The sequence below is a fragment of the Vidua macroura genome, chromosome 24 (genome assembly GCF_024509145.1).
Source record: "Vidua macroura isolate BioBank_ID:100142 chromosome 24, ASM2450914v1, whole genome shotgun sequence".
NCBI lineage: Eukaryota > Metazoa > Chordata > Aves > Passeriformes > Viduidae > Vidua > Vidua macroura.
In genome coordinates this window covers 5,403,117-5,409,410 of record NC_071594.1, presented here as the reverse complement: position 1 = coordinate 5,409,410, position 6,294 = coordinate 5,403,117, and positions in this window count along the sequence as shown.

The window sequence follows — 6,294 nt, the reverse complement described above, 5'->3', positions numbered from 1 at the left end:
GTGAGCCACAGAGAAGTTTGAGAAGAGGATCCCTGTCTAGCCCTGGAAGGATTTTCTGCCAAGGTCGTTGACATAGAAGAAAGAAAGAATAAGAGAATAAGAATAAATAAAGAATAAGAGAAAATAAGGAAGGAAGAGAAAATAAGAAAAAATAAGAGAAAATAAGAAAAAATAAGAGAAAATAAGAAAAAAATAAGAGAAAATAAGAATAAAAAATGAGTAAATAAGAGAAAATAAGAGAAAAAAAGAAAAAGAGAAACCTGCAACTGCCTATTCCAAGAAGCACTTTATTCATCTTTCCTGACCAATGAGAAAAGTGCAAATTTATGAGTTTTGTAAGACTGTATAAAAAGCATGCATGCTATTCTATTTTATTCTGTGAAAACGGGTTTGAAGCCTTCTGAAAATGGAGTGTGTTGCTTTGTATTGCCTCCCTCTCAACTACGGCACCCTGAGAGCTCAGCAGAGGCAGAAAACGAAATCCAGAGGCCTGGGGAGGGTGGAGAAAAGCAATGTTTGCTTCCCAAAATACTCCAGAGCAGATGGGACACTGGCAGAGGGTTGGACAGGAGGGAACGGGGATGGAGGAAGGGAAGTGGAGCAGAGGGGAGGGACCAAAAATCCAAATTTTAGGAGTCCAGAACCTCCTGTGTGGAAATCCAGCCCCTCAGCCACACAAATCCAGCCAGCGTGGGGGAAGATTTTAAATCTCCTTTAGAGGATGAGGGGAGCTGCCTGGACATGCCCCAGATGTGTCCTGGCCATCCCCGAGGGGATTTCCAGGCAGCAAACAAAGGCTGGGGCTGACAAAATCCCCCGGGATTTGGGGTGCAGAGCTGGAGGGGGGTGTGGGATGAACTCCAGGAATTCCCTTTGGTGTCACACGCTCGCTTCCCTCATCCCACAAACCCATTTTGCAAAGCCTAAATCTAGGCTGGGCTTTTTTTTAAGCCCTGCCTTTGTTGTTTACCTTCCCTGCCAGGCCCGTTCCTGCGCTCACAGCTGGGATTAAACATCTTAAACCCGCCTTACCCCCGGGCTTCTTTTTGCCCCTTAAATTCCCACTGATTGTGCTTGGCTGGTGTCACCAACACAGCACAGGCTGGCCCTCCTCCGGCACAGCCACATCGTGAGATTTAAGTCAGGCCAATAAATCCATTATTTTTATCGTTCTGGACCCTTCCCAGCGATTTTTTGTCCCCCTAAACGCAAAGAAAAGCGATTTTTTTTCTCCCCTAAACTTTAAGAAAAGCGTTTTTTTTTCTCCCCTAAACTTAAAGAAAAGCGATTTTTCTCCCCTAAACTTAAAGAAAAGCGAGTTTTTTTCTCCCCTAAACTTAAAGAAAAGCGAGTTTTTTCTCCCCTAAACTTAAAGAAAAGCGATTTCTCCCCCCAAACTTAAAGAAAAGTGATTTTCCCCCCCCTTAAACTTAGAGAAAAGCGATTTCCCTCCCCACCCCAAACTTAAAGAAATGCGATTTCCCCCCCCTAAATTTAAAGAAAAGCGATTCCCACCCCCCAAAACTTAAATAAAAGCGATTTTTTTCTCCCCCTAAACTTAAAGAAAAGCGATTTCCCCCCCCCCCAAATTTAAAGAAAAGCAATTTCCCACCCCGCAAAACTTAAAAAGAAGCGATTTTTTTCTCCCCCTAAATTTAAAGAAAAGCGATTCCCACCCCCAAAATTTAAAGAAAAGCGATCCCCCCCCCCCCCCAAATTTAAAGAAAAGCAATTTCCCACCCCCAAAATTTAAATAAAAGCGATTTCCACCCCCTAGACTTAAAGAAAAGCAGCCCTTGGCTGCTCAAATGGACCGAGAAGAGGTTCAAGCCCTCGGGGCGCTGCAGGACCCGCCTGGGGGAGGCGGCAGCGGATTCAGCGAGTGGGACGCGCTGTGAGCGGGGTTTGGGGGTTAATTCTTCGTTCTGGGGCTGTTTCCTGCCGGGCACAGGGGGTGCGGAGTCCCCCCTGTGCGGGCAGCTGGCTCTGCTGGGATTCCGGGGCAGCCTGGAATTGGGGTTTTGTGCCTCACGCCCTAAAAGCTGCGGATTTAAGGGTGTCGTCACCCTAAAAAAAAAACCAAAAACAACACAACGAGCCCAAGTGTGGCGTGGGAACTGCTGCCTCAGGTGAACATAAAACACCCCAAGCTGCTGACTTGCAAAGCCTCAGTTCCCCGTGAGCAGCTCGGGTTTTAACCCTTGGTTGAATGCCAAGTGTTCTCCCTTTTTTTTTTTTTTTTTTTTTTTTTATTATTTATTTTTAATTTTTTTTTTTTTTTTTTTTTTTTTTTTTTTAATTATAAGATTTCCGGCTCGACTGGTTTGGAGCCTCATTTGGATAAGCAGGAGGGTTTGGGAGCCTATCTGAGCTCCTGGTTCCTGTCAGACCAGTTCCAGCCCCAGCCTGGCCAATCCCTGAGCAGAAATTTGTTGAGTTTGGCTTGTTGGGTGTTTTTGCTTTATTTTTATTTTTAAATTGAAATCGCAATGCTCTCAGCTAAATGCAGGGTAGAAAACGAACCCAGCCAGAACAGCCTCAAACCCAGCTCTCTTTTTAAATTTGATTTTCTGATGGTTTCTTTGCTCTGGTTTGCTCCGGAGTGTTTTAAAGGCTGCATTAAGCCTCAAGCTGTGCCTTAAAAACCCCAGGGCCAGAAATTAGGGACACATAACCCGCTTAGAGAGCCTTGAGCCCCACAGGAAATCTCCTCTTGGAAGCGCTTAACGGGGCCAAGCTGATTTGGGAGCGCCGCGGATGAACACGGAGGTGATCAGGGATAAATGGGAATTTGGGGAATGGTGCCACCACTTCCCCCATCCTGGGGGGACCAGGGGAACCTGCCCGGTGGGGTTGGCTCATCCTCATCAGCCTAATGAGCCCAGTTAGCCCCTAATGGCCAATTAATAGCCCGGGTTATTAGGGCTCTTCTGGGCAAGGCTGCAGCAGAGCTCCTGCTCCCATGCAGTGACTCAGGGCTGGAGGATTCCATCCCAATATTCCCAATATTCCTTGGGCTGAGGGAAACCAGCGCTGCTGCCAGCTGGGATGGCCAAGCTCAGCTCAGTGAAATAAAATAATAATAATAAAAAAAAAAAAAAAAAATCTGGTGGGGTTATTTTTCCATTTGGTTTTCCCGGCTGTTTTTGCACGGCTGTTTTCCCACCGGGGTGGTTTTGCTGGATTCCCATTTTTTCCCCGCTGATCCACGAGCGTGGCTGCCCGGCAGCACAGGTGTGTTCAGAGCTCTGGATGTTTATCCAGCCTCTTCCAGGGGCCTCTGGAATATCCAACCCCTTCCCCCTGCAGCTCTCCCAGGCCTCTTTCATGTGTGGTGCTGACTTCAAAAAACAAAAACAAAAACCAAAAAAAAACCAAAAAAAAAAAAGAAAAAAAAACCCAACTCCTTAGACTTTAATCCTTGGGTTTATTTCAAAGCTTACAAAGGCAAATCTGGTTTGTGGCAAGAGATTTGCCTGATTTCTTCTGCTCTGGGGATGAGTGGGGTGGCAGATGGGGAGGGGAGGATTTGGGGACCCCTCGGCTGCGTCCCCTCGCGAGCCTGACCCTCCCCTGGGCCTGCTGAGCTCTGGAGCTGCCCAGGGCACGGCGCGGGCTCAGCTCTGAGTTCCCCTCTCCCACAGCTCCCAGAGCCATTTTCCAGTTCCTGTCTCGCTCCCAATTCCTGTTCCAGGCTCTGCACAGCCCTCGGTGGGAAATCCCTTGTGCGGAGCGGGAATGAAACCAGCTGCAGGCTGCGAGCAAAAGGCCTCCAAAAATCCCATAACAGCCCAGAATCCTGGGAAATATTGGGGATTTGAGACCTGGAGAAGGAGGTGCTGGAAAAACCTCAGTGCCATCCCCATTTCTGGGGGTACCAGTGGGTGATGCTGCCCCTTGCTCAGCGAGTCCAGGACGATTTTCCAGTGGGACAGGAAAGGGTCAGCGAGTCCAGGACGATTTTCCAGTGGGACAGGACCCCGAGGGGCTCAGGAGGAGCCCCAGAGAGGTGGGATTCCTCATCCCAGCTTCTTTTCTGTTGAAAATAATATCTAAAATAAATTTCTGAATAGCTTATGGAGAGTTTAACAAAATAAAACCAAACTCTCCTGTTGTATATAGGAAATATACAGTAAATCAAGACCAAAAAAACACAGATTAAAGTAAAAGATTCAGACTGAATGTAAGGAAACCTTTTCCATCTCAAAACCAACCATGCAGCGTAACAAGTTTCCCCCCCCACCAAAAAAAAAATGATACAACCTCCAACCTTTAAAAATCCACAAAACCCAAGCGGATAAAACCCTGAACAACCCTGATCTCACAACTCACCCTACCTTAAACAACAAACTCCACCACAAACCCCCCCCCACCGTGCCCGTCACCCCCCCCCTGCTGATCTGGAGATGCCAAAGGAGCATCTGGCATCTGGTGTGGAGGTGAGGCCCCCGCCAGGGGAGGAGAGGGCGTTTTCCTGGGGCTCAGAGCGGAGCTGTGCCTTTAGGTCCTCCCCCGGTGCTGGAGGAGGCTGCCAGGCCGTGGTTTGGAAGGATCCCGCTTTCTCTGCCGGGGAATATTCGCCCAGGATCCCGTCCTGCCTCGATAGGAACTCTCTCACGGCTGATCAAAGCCGAGAGCTCGGCCTCCCACTGCTCTTTAGCTCGGGGCCAGTTTCAGCAGGGGCTCTGTGGGCCAGCTCCGGGCTTGTGGTGGCTTCCAGGTGCTCCTTCATCTCCCACAGCATCGGGGTTTCTGCTCTCCCTCCTGCTGGGCTGGCTGGAAGCGCCTGGAGACTCCGTGCTCTGCTCCAGCCCTGCCTGCCCTGGCTTGTCCCCCGCCGATCCCCGGGCTGGGACGCGTCCTCGCTGCCACCTCCTCCCGCATCCCGCTCTTCCTCCAGCCTGGAGCGGGGCTGGAGGGTCTCAGCGCTCACCCCCAGCCTCCTCGGGGGTGGCACTGTCACTGTCACCCCTCACCTCCTGCGAGGGACACCTGGAACGTTCTCCCTCCTTCAGGGTGGCCTCCTCGGGGAGGGGGGTGGCCTTGCTGAGGGACACGGATCCATGGATGTGTCCCAGGAGGGACCTTTGGTGATGGGAAGAGCCCCCCCCCCGTGTGTAGGGGGGCTTCAGGGGGTGCCAAAGGGCATTTGAAGGAGCTTTCTGGATGGGAGACCTTGGAGGCTCTTCCAGGGGGCTCCAGGAGGGCTGGAGAGGGGCCGGGGACGAGGGATGGAGCGGCAGGACACAGGGGATGGCTTCAGAGGGAAAGAGGGACGGTTTAGGTTGGATTTTGGGAAGGAATTCCTCCCTGGGAGGGCGGGGAGGCCCTGCACTGGAATTCCCACAGAATTTTCTGGAATTTTTCCCCACAGAATCCCTGGAAGTGTCCAAGGCCAGCTTGGGGCACCCTGGCGTGATGGGGGGTGTCCCTGTCCATGTGTCCCTGTCTTGTCCTTGTCCTGTCTCGGTCCCTGTGTCCCTCTATCCCTGTGTCCCTGTCTCTATGTCCCTGTCTCTATCCTTGTCCCTGTCCCTGTGTCCCTCTGTCCCTGTGTCCCTGTCCCTGTGTCCCTCTGTCCCTTGTCCCTGTCTCTATCCTTGTCCCTGTCCCTGTCCCTCCATCCCTGTCCCTCTACCCCTGTCCCCATCCCTCTGTCCCTCTGTCCCTGTCCCTGTCCCTCTGTCCCTGTGTCCCTCTGTCCCTCCATCCCTCTATCCCTGTCCCTGTGTCCCTGTGTCCCTCTGTCCCTGTCTCTGTCCCTCCATCCCTCTATCCCTGTCCCTCTATCCCTGTCCCTCTGTCCCTCTATCCCTGTCCCTCTATCCCTGTCCCTGTCCCTCTATCCCTGTCCCTCTGTCCCTCTGTCCCTGTCCCTGTGTCCCTGTGTCCCTGTGTCCCTCTCTCCCTGTCCCTCTGTCCCTGTCCCTGTGTCCCTGTGTCCCTGTGTCCCTGTGTCCCTGTGTCCCTGTCCCTGTGTCTCTGTCCCTCTGTCCCTCTGTCCCTGTCCCTGTGTCCCTGTCCCTGTGTCTCTGTCCCTCTGTCCCTCTGTCCCTGTCCCTGTGTCCCTGTCCCTGTGTCCCTCTGTCCCTCTGTCCCTCTGTCCCCCCCAGGTCACCCCGATCCTCCCCCGGTAACCGCCCCCCGCCTCGCGCTGTGACGTCACCGCGCTGAGCTCAGCCGCTATTACCATCCCTCCAATTTGCATTCCCTCATTTGCATGCGGCGCAGCCAATGGAACGCCGCGGCCGCGCCGTGACGTCACGCCGCGGCCGCCCTATATAAAGCCGTGCG